Source organism: Lissotriton vulgaris, chromosome 1_1 (assembly GCF_964263255.1).
Source record: "Lissotriton vulgaris chromosome 1_1, aLisVul1.2, whole genome shotgun sequence".
In the NCBI taxonomy this organism is placed as follows: Eukaryota; Metazoa; Chordata; class Amphibia; order Caudata; family Salamandridae; genus Lissotriton; species Lissotriton vulgaris.
The window spans coordinates 1,397,092,299-1,397,108,512 of NC_141685.1; positions in this window are offsets into that span (position 1 = coordinate 1,397,092,299).

Sequence of the window (16,214 nt, forward strand, 5' to 3'; positions counted from 1 at the left end):
GGTTCACCAGCTGCAATGATTGATCCAATTTTTAGGCAACTTTCTAATGGAAGTTACATTATGTTGAATGATCACAGCTGCTGTGGCATGTTGCCAGGTTTACCCTATCTCTTAACTGTGTCAGCCAGGGTCATTTTCTGTATGCAAGTATTGTTTCCTAAAACCAAGACAGACCGTGAGTCGCCGTTATGGCCTTCACTGAACATCTCTTTTATACAAATTGATACTTTAAGCAGAATGAAAGCCATTCTTTTGCAAAAAACTGTGCCATTGACCTCGGCCAAAGAGACGTATGATATGCAAGTCGCAAGGACTTCTGCGGTAATACACACGCTATTAACTACAAATTGCCCTGTACATTTCTCAGAAATGTTAGGTCGTATCTTAAACCTGTCAGGTACCAGTGGTATTGTACATGTATTTAAAACAGTTTTTTGGGACTGTTAGCACCCTTTGAAGCAGTCCTAGGAATATTTCCAAACTTCGTTCACTCTGTGTTTGGCGGATTGCCTCTCATTTTGGGGCTCACAGCAGGGATACTATTTTTGCTCCTACTGCTATGATATGGCAAGCCAAATTACCAGCGATACCCAGTTCACCGTGGAGAACACTCTACTGGCAATGAAGTGTCATGGGCGCATTATCCAAATTTTGGGACTAACTCATCTAAGAGACTTGAATACCACATGGTTTCTATCATTCAGATAAATTTGGCAAGATTGCATCTTACCTATTCTACGATGCCTGCTATGCGGAGAAGAATGCATGTTAGACACCTGTCTCACACACCCATCAGTCATGCCAACGGATGTTGATACTTTGCTGGACCTGGTAAAGGCCCATGCACAGTGTTGTCTCCAACGGCTACCAATACTGATGACGGCATTCATTGAGATCTCACAGACGCAAAATGCTACTGCTGAGGTACAAGAGAAAACAGGCACACAGGTACCTTCCAATTCGAACATTGCTAATGCGACCAACTCTGACGGCGATGCTTCACATCTATGAGCGATTAATCTTCTTAACCGCATCGCTGCGGCGGCTTTTCACGCTGTGTGCGGCAAATTTCAAAATCCCGCGTTACATGACGAGCTAGCTCGTCATCAGCTTACGAGCGCCGTAGCTGATGACGAGCTGAGCTGGTCATCAGCAGCGAAGAGGTTATTGAGGTAATCCAACTCTCACCTACAATGTTAGACAAATTCTTTACAGGTTTAAAAGATTTGATGTTTTCTCCAAACAATAACACTGACTTTTGATTTGGCACACAGTGTTCTGAGAGACTCTGAATTCAACCTTCATTTTTTCAAAACAAAGTTCTAACTTTGGAACTCTTTTTTCTATGATTAACTTTTTGTTTTTTCAAATTTGTATTTTTTCATTTTTTGGCACAAAGTAATCTGCTTAAAGTAGAACTATTCATAGAGAACTAGAATTCTTTGAAAACTTCCAGAGACGATATTTGACCTTGTCCTAAGAACAAACAGTTATTATATAATCTGTCATGAAATGGTTTCGGCACCTTTTCCTTTCTGTATTTACGAGCCATTTCATAAATGTATTTTTGTGATTCATTCAGATAGCATTTTGAAAATGTCACCTATATGCTTGGAATGAAACATTGCTTTTAAATGTGTACAGCACAAATGCTTTTTTCGTGTACAACAAGTAACAATGCATTTTTATGTATTTTGGGTGTTTTTTTAAAACATCATGTTTAGATATGTTTAACGTGTTTAGAACTTAGTAATGTCGTAGTAATGTCGTACATAAGAAAGTGGAGTGGGTGTTGTGTGGCGTTTTAGGCTCCGATTGCATTTTCCCGATTCATGCCCTTATATAGGTACAATTCTCGTTGCCCTTATATAGACATAGAAATCCAGCCCTTATTTAGACATAGCCCATGCTACCCAAATACAGGCATGGCTACTTCCATCCGTTCACCAAAACGTCACAACGAATATTGATTTCTTCAAGAACTCAGTTACTTTACAATGAACAACTATTCCCCAGGGGTTCATTCATGATGTTCATATGCATGACTTTACGTCAAACTATGGCATTCCTAAACACCTTCAAGGTATAAATATACCTTTACTTGCTATAGCAAGATACAGTGGTTCGGAGCAGTTCGAAGACCTACTTGCCCAACACAGCTCGCTACAGCAAGTGCCGAAGGAAGCTGACTCTCCAGCTGAGGCACTGATCAGGAAGCTGCTCTTCTCTGCAGAGAATCCAGCTCCAGTGTTTCCGGCTCCCCTAGCGGGGTGTTGGGAAATCGAGTCCCGAGACAGAGATACCAGACCTCCTTCATTCTAAACAAGGTATGGAGCTGATTAGAACCTAGAGAAACCGTTGGTAGATTCTTGGCAAGAAAAACTAAACCTATGCTAAACAACAGTTACTTCTTCCATCGAACTAGACTTAGGTTAGGTACATTGGGTAGGCGAATTTCAGAAGCACCAGTGAGTAATTTAGTCTATGTTATTTATGTATGTATTTTTATATGGCTTAGAAACCATTCAATGCTCTTAGAGTATTATTTCATATGTCTGTTTACGCTGTACGCATTATACTTTGCATTCTGCATAACGATTGTAGCAATTCACCTCTCTTGCATGAGAAAGAAGACTGTTCAATAAACCCTTTTATTGAAAATGCCTGTCTCACTATTTCTCTGCAACTCTCTAGAAAGGAAGCATGCACGGTTGACTGAGTGAAATACTTATCTATTGTTTCCACGACTCTGAGAGATATATTCTTATTCTTGGGAAACAAAGTTGTCATGTTTATGCGGTTGTCCGAAACTAATCCCTTCTTTTATATTCAAGAACGTTTCTAGTGACCTCTAAGTTACCTGGCACACTCACTATTAAGTTTAGTATATTGACATAAGTCCTACGTTGTGCTGCTCGCTTTGCATTGATTAATACTGGCGCCTGCATTGTTCGCATTGCCTCATTGACTTATCCTGCCACTGCATATATTGCCCGCTTCGCCTTGCGTAGCGCTCGCATTACCTGTTAGATTAAAATTAAATTCTGCCTAATTGTGATAGTGCCTCTGCCCACAACGTTATAACTGTTGTTGCCCCAACCGGTTCCGGTTTCGCTTCTGCTGCCATTTTGTTGTTGTTGTTGTTGTGCCTCTGAGCCCGTCCTCTCCACCCTGCTCCCGCCTCCCAGCTGCTCCTCCCTACCACTGACTCACTAGGCTTGCCCCGTCCTGTGAAGCGCTGTGACCGTCCTGACTCCGTCAGAAGCGGTCGCTCCCCACGGCCCCTGGCCCTTGCTGCTATCGTTGGCTGACTACGACTGTACTGTTGCCTGCATTGGGTATCGTTGTGCTGCTCGCTTTGCATTGATTAATACTGGCGCCTGCATTGTTCGCATTGCCTCATTGAGTTATCCTGCCACTGCATATATTGCCCGCTTCGCCTTGCGTAGCGCTCGCATTACCTGTTAGATTAAAATTTAATTCTGCCTAATTGTGATAGTGCCTCTGCCCACAACATTATAACTGTTGTTGCCCCAACCGGTTCCGGTTTAGCTTCTGCTGCCATTTTGTTGTTGTTGTGCCTCGGAGCCAGTCCTCTCCACCCCGCTCCCGCCTCCCAGCTGCTCCTTCCTCGCCCCTCCCCCTCCACTACCCACTTATGACAGATGGTTTTGCGCCCAGCGTTCACGCACCCATGCGCGCCGAAGGTGCGCCAAAGGTAAGCCCGTCTACGCCCGTCCGCGCCTGGACCGCGCCCAGCGCCAGACCCCCTGGCCCCCGCAAAATCCACTCCACCCGCATAACGTACGACTCCGCAACCCTCTCTGCCCTGAACCCCAGCCGCCCGCCCAACTGCTACCAAGCCACCCCAGGACGGATCTATGATGTTACAACGCGTTATTTTACAACGCAGACCGTTACATCGCAATTTTTACAACGCAGGATCCATTACAATGCATGCCATTACAACGCATGTCATTACATAGCAGATACTATTACAACGCATGCCATTACAACGTAAGTATAGGTAAGTATATCTTTTTAAAAATAATGTAATTTAGTTAATGTAATTAATTTAAAATAAATAATTTAATTTAATTAATTTTAAAAAGTAATTAATTTAATTTAATTTAATTATTGTAATTTAATTATTTTAAAATTGAAATTAATTTAATTTATTTTATATAATTTAACAAAGGTAATTTAATTAATTTATAAATTGTAAGTAATATAATTTAATTTATTATAATAAATTTAATTTAAATAAATTAAAAATAATAATTAATATAATTTAATTTAATTTAATAAATGTAATTTAATTAATTTATAAATTGTAAATAATATAATTTAATTTTATTAATTTAATTAATTTAAAAATGTAATTAATTTTATTTAATTTAAGTAATGTAATTTAATTATTTTTTTAATTGTAAATAATATAATTAATTTAATTTAATTTAATTTATTTATTTAAAGTCGTGTTTTTAAAATAAGTGAACACTAAAAATACCCCTGTACCCCAAAAACCAAACCCAGCCCTAAAACCTAAAAATACCCCTGTACCCCAAAAACCAAACCCAGCCCTAAAACCTAAAAATACCCCTGTACCCCAAAAACCAAGCATAGCCCTAAAACCTAAAAATACCCCTGTAACCCAAAAACCAAACCCAGCCCTAAAACCTAAAAATACCCCTGTACCCCAAAAACCAAACATAGCCCTAAAACCTAAAAATACCCCTGTACCCCAAAAACCAAACCCAGCCCTAAAACCTAAAAATACCCCTGTACCCCAAAAACCAAACCCAGCCCTAAAACCTAAAAATACCCCTGTACCCCAAAAACCAAACCCAGCCCTAAAACCTAAAAATACCCCTGTACCCCAAAAACCAAACCCAGCCCTAAAACCTAAAAATACCCCTGCACCCCAAAAACCAAACCCAGCCCTAAAACCTAAAAATACCCCTGTACCCCAAAAACCAAACCCAGCCCTAAAACACTAAAAATACCCAAACACCCCAAAACATATACCTCAGTACCCCAAAACATATACTCCTATACTCAAACTTATTTTTTTTAAATTACTTAAATTCACTCCTCAAGTGCAACGGCAACGTTCTGGATTTCTTGGAGTTAAGCGTCGCCTGAGGGATTTGGGACTCAAATATGCAATGTTGTTTCCTGCTCGCCTGCGGATTGAATACAGGGAACGTGCCTACTTTTTCGATCAGCCAGGTAGTGCCAGTGACTGGTTGGACTCGCTGCCAAAAGATGACACCGAGAGCGGAGGCCCCCGGAGGCGCGGACGGCGGTGCAAAGACCCAGGATTGAATTGTGGGCCCCTGAGGTCCGGCCTTGGACTCTGAACTCTGCAGAGTAACTTATATCGTATGCTTTATGACTATGCCCGTGGTGGGGCGGGTTGGGATGGTTACTCCCTTCCTCCTCGGGGGTTTCTTTGTGTAGATCAGATGGGGCGACAGGCACACTGCAGTTTGGGGTGGCTCTTTAGTCAGCAGGGGTGCAGGGTGGGGGCGTTGTAACGGGTTCTTGGTTGGGGGGTGGTTGGTGGGGACTCGGTTGTGTTGTGTGTTTCTTGTTCTTCCTTTTTCATGGTATATTACTGATTGCTCACATCCTTGACCTGTGGTTCCGGGAGGGGGTTGGGTTGGGTTGTTCTTCTTGGGATGGGGGGGGGGGGTGAGATGAAGGTTCTCTCTTGGAACGTCAATGGTTTGGGTGACAGAATTAAATGGGGCATTGTGTTACAGTTCATAAGGTGTCATGCCCCTGATGTTGTGTTACTTCAGGAAACCCATTTGATCGGAAATGCCTGTAAAGCTCTTGACCGTCGGGGCTACCAGTTGGTTGCCCATGCTGGTTTCACGTCCGGCTCCCGGGGAGTGGGTATAATGGTTAAATCCTCCTTGGCCCTCGAGATTGATGATGTCACCCTTGATGATCGGGGACGCTATGCTGCTGTCTCGGGGAGATGGGAAGGGAAGCTAATTGTGATAGTGGCTGTGTATATTCGCCCGGGGCTCCAGGCAACCACATATGCAGATCTCGGCAAGACTCTTCTTGGTCTCCCCGATGGTCTACTGATCATGGGGGGGATTTCAACTCTGTGATGTCTGGTGATTGTGATCGACTGCCCTCTAGAGTTCTACCGCAGTCCCAGATGTGGCTCACGGACATGGCCGAAACTTTTGGTCTGGTGGATGTTTGGCGTGCGTTGCACCCCACCCAGACGCAGTATACTTTCCACTCTGGTGCGCATGGCAGCCTCTCGAGGATAGACTATTTTTTCATGCTGGCCTCTACCCTGTCCTTGGTACGGGAAGTTCGTCATCTCCCCCGGGGGATTTCAGACCACTCCCCTTTGCTGATTGAGGTCTCTGTGGGTGGTCTTCCTGGTAACAGAGTTCCCCCTGTCCCGCCCTGGCACTTTCGGAACCCCTGCTCCGCTCAGATTTGGTGAAGGCTATTGATTGTTATTTCGATGAGAATGTGGGTTCAGTATCCTCCCCTACGGTTCTCTGGGAGGCTTTTAAAACGGTCATACGGGGATCCGCACTGTCTCTTATTGCAGCTGAACGGAAAACTAGGAGGGAGGCTGTGCTTGCCCTTGAGACCGAAATCACTGCACTTGAAAGTGAGCTGGGTGGGGATGACTCGCCTGCGCTTCTGCACACTCTGGAATTGAAGCAGGCGGATTACAAAGCTTTTGTGACTGATGCTGCTAAGGTGATGCGTGCGAATCAGCTGGGCCGTTTGTATGATGTGGGTGACAAGGCTAGCAAACTCCTTGCGTGGCTGGATAAGGCTGAAAGAATGAATCGTGTGGTGCCCGTCATTACCCGTGAGTCTGGTGACTGTGTATCTGACCCCGGTGAGATTGTTGACTGTTTCATGGACCATTTTCGAAAGGTTTATACCCCAGTGAGTGATCGGGATGAGGCCGATTCCCGTTTACTATTGCGTGATATTGCTCTTCCTTGTGTCTCGGAGGAGGAGGGTCTGGCTTTGGAGGCTCCCTTTACGGTGGACGAGATTGCCCTCGCCATCAGATCCTTGCGCTCGGGTAAGGCGATGGGGCCTAATGGTTTGCCTATCGAGCTCTACAAACTTCGTCCAGACAAGATGGCCGCCCATCTGCGGACCATGTTTCTGGACGCATTTGAGGCCGGAGTCCTTCCGCTTGAACAGCGCCTGGCCACCATAGTGGCCGTTTATAAGGATGGCAAGCCTCGTGATCGCTGTACCTCCTACCGCCCCATTTCCTTGCTGAACGCGGAACCCAAAATCCTTGCTAAGGTCCTGGCCAATCGGTTGTTGACGGTGATCTGTGACTTGATTCATCCGGACCAATCCGGCTTCATACCCCATCGGAACACGGCCCTTAATCTGCGTCGACTCCATGGTGTTCTCCCGAGAGCTGCAACTCTCGCTGAGCCAGCGGTGGTGGCCTCCCTGGACGCTACAATGGCTTTTGACACCATTGAATGGCCCTATCTGTGGGCGGCCCTTTCCAAATTTGGCTTTGGCCCTAACTTTATCGCGTGGGTAAGGCTCCTGTATGAGCAACCACTGGCTCAAGTTGTGGTGAATGGCAGAAGCTCTGACCCATTTCCATTGGGACGCGGCACCCGTCAGGGGTGTCCGCTTTCCCCACTTCTGTTTGCGCTGGCGCTTGAGCCCCTTGCGGCATGGCTCCGGTGGGAACCCTCGATTAAAGGGATCCGGTGGGCGCCGGATTTGGAAGATCGCGTCTCACTCTACACCGACGACATCCTCCTTTATTTCACTTCCCCCCAAAAGTCCTTGAACGTGCTCTTTGACGTTCTCACATCCTTTGGTAAGAACTCCGGATTGGTTATCAATTGGACCAAGTCCTGTGTTTATGTCATAGCGGGGGTGTTGCCGCTGCTGCCCTGTAGGTTTCCAATTCAGGTGGCAGACGATGGTTTCAAATATTTGGGGGTCTATGTCTCCACGGTTTCCGCGGTGCGATATGATCAGAATCTTTATGCTCCCCTCCGTCGCCTTAAGCAGGATGTGAGGCGGTGGCGTGAATTGCCCTTGTCCCCGCTGGGGCGAGCGGCACTTTTCAAAATGATGTCGCTCCCTAGATTTCTATATGCGTTGCAGAATTTCTTCGACCCGGTCCCCGCTCGCTATTTCCGTGAGATCGAAAGCCTACAGCGGCAGTTGATTTGGGACGGACGTGCCCGTATCGCATTGTCTAAACTCACACTCCCCTGGTATGACGGCGATATCGCTTTACCAGATATCAAATGATATTATTGGGCCTCGCACTTAAGCGCAATTAACCACGTCACATATTCATCGGAACCCGCACCTGCTTTCGCCCTGGACAAATTCCTACTACCCGGTGGCAACTTCAATAGGGCTCTGTACTCTAAGTCGCCAATCCATCTTCTTACTGGTCCTACGAAGTGTGCGGTGCGTGCCTGGAAGGGCGCGACTGTGGCTACGGGCTGGAGTGGCAAATTGACACGTATGACTCCACTGTATGACTCTGATCGACTGAGCAACCTTTGGCGGACGAAAGGGTTCGATAGGTGGGATATGATTGGGATTAGTAAGGTGGAGGATCTTTGGGCCAGGGGCGCTGTGAAGTCCTTCGAAGCCCTAAAACTGGAATATCAGCTTGATGATAAGGAGTATTTTCGGTATATGCAGGTTCGTCATGCCTTATCCTCAGCCTTTCCCCCTGGTACTGATATTCCCCAGTCGTCCCCACTGGAGGACCGTATCCTTGATGGCCACGTCCCTGACAGCACGATTTCGTTAATATATAAGAAACTTATTAACAACAGGGCTGACCTGCTAGGAAAGCTTCGGGCCTCCTGGACGGCAGATGGGCTCGAATTAGATGACGAGGATTGGCAGTCAGCTGTTTCTTCCCCTAAAGAGGTGGCTATTCCGGCCCGGCTTTGTTTTGTCCAACTAAAGATCCTCCACCGTGTGTATGTGACCGGTATGCGTCTGGTGCGAATGGGGCTTGTGACGGACGGATTGTGTAGACGTGGGTGTGCATGGATGGTACTTTTCTTCATGTCTTGTGGGAATGCCCGATTGTCGCGGCCTTCTGGTCCAGGGTGCATGATGTGATGGGACGTGTTACTGGAGTCCCCCTCCTTCCTGAGGCGCGGCGTTGCCTACTCAATGTGTGGAAACCTACGGATTGTACGGCTGCCCAGACATTCTGGGTCACTCTGGGCAACATGGTTGCCAAGAGGGACATAGCTCAGCTCTGGGGCTCCACCAGACCGCCAAGGCTCAGTGCCTGGAAAGACAACATGGACTGGTGCATGTTTCGAGAGAAGACGGTGTATGAGGCACGGGGTCGTCCTAAAAAGTGGTCCAGGGTCTGGGCGCAATGGAACGCGTACCGTGGTGATATCTGTTCCCCTCCACTTGATTATGACGAGACTATTCCCTCCTCCCCATGATTGGCGTTCCCTTTTTCTTTCCTATATTACTCATATCCTACATTCCCTCCATGATCACCTCCCACGTTAGACTCGCTCCTGTGTATATATACTCCGTCCCTCTTTTCCCCCCCTCCTGTGAGCCTTGCCAGTATAATGCCATGTGTTTGTTTTTGTTGTTTTATTTCACCAAAACTATAAAATTAAACCTTCGCTATCCTCTTATTATTGTATTATGCACCACACCATAACGGACGCTCAGTGGCCGCCTCTATTACGTAGTGTCTTTTTTTTATTCTTTTAATATTTGTCATAGCGGCCGGCCCGATGGGGTTGTAGGCAGACGCTGTGTATCGTGCATTTGATAAATAAAGGTTTAAAAAAAATAAAAATAAAAAAATAAAATTACTTAAATTAATATATTTAAATTTTTTTTTAAATACATAAATTAATATATTTATTTAATTTTAATATTAATTAAATTAATTAAATAATGTAAAATAAAATATAAAATAAAATTATATACTTACCTATCCTTACGTTGTAATGGCATGCGTTGTAATAGCATCTGCTATGTAATGACATGCGTTGTAAAGGCATGCATTGTAATGGATCCTGCGTTGTAAAAGTTGCGATGTAATGGTAGTGCGTTGTAAAAGTTGCATTGTAACGGGTGTTTCCCCCCCAGGACACACCCATGGACCCTTCACCTGCCACTCCTGCAAGTTCGGCTGCAACAAGTCCCACACCAAATCCACAAACTCCAAACAGAACTCCGACACTAACCACCTGAAGTGCATCCTGCTCAACACCCGCTCGGTCCACAGACACGCCATTGAACTCTGGAACCTACTCGACACTACATCGCCGGATGTCGCCTTCCTTACAGAAACATGGATGAACGCCTCATCAGCACCCGACATCGCCATAGCCATCCCAGACAGCTACAAGATCATCCGAAAGGACCGCACCAACCAAACAGGAGGAGGAATCGCCATCGTACACAGAAACACCATCCGCATCACGTCCAGTTCCGACGACTACCTCACAAACGCCGAACACCTTCACTTCCACATCCACACCGACCCTAAGACCACACTCAGAGGCACCCTCATCTATAGACCACCCGGACCCCGCACGCAATTCAGCGACGACATCACTGACTTCATCAGCCCATACGCCCTCCCCTCCGAGATCTACATTTTACTGGGAGACTTCAACTACCACCTTGAAAAGAAAAACGACTCCAACACCACCACCCTTCTGGACAACCTGGCCAACCTCGGACTCGAACAACTTGTCAATACCCCCACCCACTATGCCGGACAGACGTTCAACCCAATCTTTACCTCTAGCAAGCACATCTCCTTCAATCACACCACAGCTCTCCACTGGACGGACCACAGCTGCGTTCACTTCAACTTCAAAAAGACCACGACCCAAAACCCCCCACATCCTATTCCCCGAAGAAACTGGAACAAAATTACCACCGACCAGCTCTTCACATCGCTACACCAAAACCCTCCTGCCAAATCATCGGACCCAAACCAAGCAGCTACCAACCTCACACAATGGATCACCCACAGCGCAGATGAACTAGCACCCTTGAAAAATCATCAAATCAAGCATGGCAACAAAAAAGCCCCTTGGTTCAACGATGACCTTAAGAAATCCAAGAAGTTATGTCGTACCCTTGAAAAATCCTGGAGAAAAAACCCTACCACTGACAACCTTACCGCCTTCAACAACGCCACCCGCAAACACCACCAACTGATCCGATCCACCAAGAAATCAGCATTCAAGGATCGACTTGACAACAACGCCCATAACAGCAAGGAACTATTCAACATCGTCAAAGATTTCACCAACCCCACCGCCAGCACCAACGACATCACTCCCTCCCAAGACCTTTGCGATTCCCTAGTCTCTTTCTTCTACAACAAAATCGCCGACATACTTAACAGCTTTGAAAACCAGTCCGGAGACCAGTCCACTGCTCCCACCCCCGAACCAACACCCCCCTCTAACAACCTCTGCGCCTGGAACCCAATCACCACTAAAGACACCATCCGTCTGATGAACTCCATCCACTCAGGATCGCCAACCGACCCATGCCCCACCACATTTTCAACAAAGCAGACTCCATCATCGCACCCCATCTCTGAGACGTCATCAACTGCTCCTTTAACTCCGCTACCTTCCCGGAAAGCTGGAAACATGCCGAACTTAGCGCCCTTCTGAAGAAACCCACAGCAGACCCCACTGAACTTAAGAACTACCGCCCCATATCGCTCCTCCCATTCCGTGCCAAAGTTATAGAGAAAACCGTCAACAATCAGCTGGCCGCCTTCCTCGAAGCCAACAAATCTCTCGACCCCTCACAGTCCGGCTTCCGAGCCAAACACAGCACCAAAACCGCCCTCATCGCAGCAACAGACGACATCCGAACTCTACTGGACAACGGAGAAACAATTGCCCTCATCCTACTTGACCTCTCCGCAGCCTTCGACACAGTCTGTCATAGCACCCTCATACAACGCCTCAGCAACGTCGGAATACAAGGAAAAGCATTGGACTGGATCATCTCCTTTCTCGCTGGAAGAACCCAGAGAGTCCGCCTCCCCCCTTTTAGATCTGAGGCCACCGAAGTCATCTGCGGCGTTCCACAATGATCATCACTCAGTCCCACCCTCTTCAACATATACATGAGTCCCCTCGCATCCATCGCACGCCAACACAACCTCAACATCATCTCCTACGCAGACGACACCCAACTGATCCTCTCCCTCACCAAAGACCCAAAAACCACCAAAACCAACTTACACGAAGGAATGAAAGAAGTTGCCGAGTGGATGAAGAACAGCCGGCTAAAACTGAACTCGGACAAAACGGAAGTTCTTATCCTAGGATCATCCCCCTCCGCCTGGGACGACTCATGGTGGCCACCGGCCCTGGGAACCGCACCTATACCCACGGACCATGCACGTAACCTGGGCTTCATCCTGGACTCCTCCCTCTCGATGACCAGACAAGTCAACGCCGTCTTATCCTCATGCTTCAACATCCTAAGCATGCTCAAAAAAATCTTCAGATGGATCCCCACCAAAACAAGAAAGACGGTCACCCACGCACTGGTCACAAGCCGACTCGATTACGGAAACACCCTTTACGCCGGAACCACAGCCAAACTGCAGAAAAAACTCCAACGCATCCAAAACGCCTCAGCTAGACTCATACTTGACATTCCCTGTCAAGCTCACATTTCCAGTCTCCTGAAAGACCTCCACTGGCTTCCCGTCAACAAGAGAATAACGTTCCGTCTCCTCACCCACGCACACAAAGCCCTCTACGACTTAGGACCCGAATGCCTCAACACGCGACTGTCCTTCTACACCCCCACCCGCCAAATAAGATCATCCAATCAAGCCCTCGCCGCAATTCCCCGCATCCATAGAGCCACCATGGGGGGATGAACCTTCTCCTACTTAGCGGCCAAAACCTGGAATTCTCTCCCCACCCACCTCCGCCTTGTACAGAACCACCTCTCCTTCAGAAAACAACTTAAAACTTGGATATTCGATAAGTAAAATACCCCCCTCCCCCAAGCACCTTGAGACCCTCTGGGTGAGTAGTGCGCTATACAAATTTCTGAACTTGAACTTGAACTAGAGGCTGAAAATTGTGGGACCCCTTGTTGCACGTTGACAGGCATCTGACATGGCATTCACAATTTTTACAATTTCGAAGAGGTTAGTCAGGTAAGAGATATACCAATTAAGAACAACACTGTCAATGGCCATTTGATGCTTCAGCATGTCTAGCAGTGCCTGGTAGTTGACTGTATCAAACGTTGCAGAGAGGTCGAGGAGCACAAGCAGACAGGAAACACCTGTGTCCAGGATGCAGAGGACATTATCCATTACCTGTAGAACTGCAATCTTGGTGCTGTGGCCTAGATGCAATACAAGTTGAAGGGAGTTGAGGATGTTGTTGTCCTGGATGGGAATTGACAGTTGGTAGGCTACACAGCTTTCAAGTACCTTGCCTAGGAGAGGCGGAGTGGAAATAGGGTGGAAGATGTTGAAGTTGTCAGGGCCTGAGATTGTTTTTTAAGGAGAGGGGAAATTGGAACCCTTTTTAGTCAGTCAACTAGCTACAAACTCTGATCCACTGATGAGTTAGCAGGGTTGTCAGAATGCGTAGAAACAGTGTGACTAGATCTTGACTTATGGAGCCTGGAAGGGCGTCACAAATATGGTTGGAGGGTTTTAATACAGTTCGTAGTAAATCTACCGCAGAAATTGGGTAAAAAGAGGACTTGGCTGGAGTGCCTTGCAAGGCAGAACCTCTTAGGGTATGTTGTTAACTTTGGAAGGAAAGGAAATGTTAATGTCTTTGATTTATTTTGTCAAAGAATTCTGCAAAGTTATTGCAAAGGATCTGCCATGCCTTAAATGAGGGGTTGGAGGAAGGGTTGTTGGCTTGACTGATTACCTCAAATAGTTTTTTCAGTCTATGCTTGGCTGCATCGAGGCAGGATCTGATATGTGTTGCCTGGGCTATAGAGATGTGGCCTTTGTATTTTTGTCCCACAGTACAAAGCTTTGTTAGATTAAATGGTGAGGGTGTTCCTTGCCAGTCTTTCTCCAATTTTCTGTTATATTTCCTTTCTTTGTAGAGGACTTTGGAGTACCAGGGGCAAGAGAGTTTGGGTCTACTGTATTTGCTCATTATGGGTTTAAATTCCTTGCTCAGGGAGTCCATGCAGGAGTTGAAATTGTCTGTGGCCTCGTTGATGTCAGGTTGAGGTACTATCCAGGTGAGGTTTGGTTAGGGTAGGGCAGCCATGGTTTCCGCATTCATGTTACTGATATCTCTGAACCAGATTTTTACTTGCTTCCGTTGACCAAGGGTGTTCTTTTTTGAGAAAGATATTATGAAGGGAAACTGTAGGTGATCTGACAATCAACATGGATGGGGTCACTGGTTGAAAAGATAGGTGATCTGGAGATAATGAGCTTGAGAGTGGCGCCTTTGCAGTGTGTTTGTTTCTGGCAGTGCTGGTGGAGGTCACTGTCTTTTAGAAAATGTCCAAAGTGGTCCAGTGGTATATTTCCTTTGGAACCTCAATGGAGGTTAAATTCACCAAGAAAGATTTTGTTGTCAGAGATGATTATTGTGCTGTGAAGAATTCCCTGCCTTCTGCAATGAAGGTGTTGATTTGACCGGGAAGGTGGAAGATCACATTCAGCCTGAGGTTAGAGGAGGAGTGTGAGATGAAGTCAAGTGAAAAACGCTCAAAGTTTAAAAAATGTGTGTTGGGAAGTAGTCTATAGCTCAGAGAGTTTCTGTGTATTATCGCTAGGCCTCCAGCTTGTTTGCCTTCCTGGTCATTTCTCAGAACGGAGTGAGGGGGTGGGGCAGTAGGAGTGGAAGAACGCTGTTTGTGGTATTGTTTAGCCAGGTTTCAGTGAGGATCAGGATGTCGATGTTGCATTCTGTGATTGTGCCTATGATCTCAAGGCAGTGTTTGACTGCAGAGTGACAGTTGTGCAGCATGCAAGTGAGGAAAGAACTGTTGAGTTTGTGTTTTGTTTGCCCAAGGGGAAGGGTGGTGCTATGGATCAGGCTAGAGGATAAGTTGCGATTTTGGGTGGTGATGGGGAATGTGTTGCACATATGGTTCGAGATAATGGAGGGGATAGGGAGGCCATTTTGTGTTTGGCTGGGGAAATGAGTGTTGGATGCATTGGTGTTTTCATAGCTTTTTGCAATGTTTTGTATTTTGTGCTCTTTGAGTGGGGACTGGAGTATGCCCAATTGGGTCTGGGGGAATGATTATCCCATGGGATCGTGATTGGAGAGGGGCTCTTGGCCTGCGCTGGATGAGGTGGATCGCACTTGTTAGAGGTAACTGAGTTGCTGAAACGAGTGAAGGCATGTGGAAGGATGTCTATTTTCTTTGTGAGATAAGATATAGAGGACAGGAGTGCAGAGAGAGGGCTCCAGTGGTGTACCGGGGAGGACTGAGGCTTATCATGTTCTTTTGGGGTAGGTGTTGGAGAAAGCTTGCTGATCCAGGGAGTCGGATACATGTGGAATGAAGTGGGCAGAAATGGAGAGTTAAGGAGGGCAGTTTTCGGAAGTTGATTGCTCCTGTTGGATAAAATGGCGAGTTGTCAGTGAGTGAATTATGGGAGGTGGGGAGAGAAATTTGAAGGAGGGAGAGCGGATTTTGTGTGATAGGTGGGAGGGTGTGTGAACTCTGGTTGAAGGTACTGGGTGTCGGGTTAGGCATCTGGAACCTGCTGGAGTGTTAGGTGGGTGAATGATTGAAGCTGGAGAGCAGGAGGATGAATTAGGTTAGGAGTAATAGTGGGGGTGTTGAAAGATGTGAGGAGTGGAGGAGAAGACAGAGGTGTGAAGTGTAGAATGTCGGAAGATGAGGAAGGGGAAGGAGGGTGAGATTGTGGGCAATCTGAAGGATTGAGATGTGAATTCGCTGGGAGGGATTTTAGAGCAAGGAAGATATCGTCAACAAAGGCTAGGATCCTATTGTTCACTTGGATCATTATTTTCATATTGCCGACAATGGAGTTTGCAAGTTACCAGGTACTGTTTTGAGGAAAATGGAAGATTGAATCTGTAAAACACAAAACTAAGTTAGCTTCTGAGCGGGGCCTGATTTGCAAATAAGATCCTGAAAGCCAGGTGATGCATGTCTTGGATCTGCTGCTGGAGTTAGCGACATTTCTCATG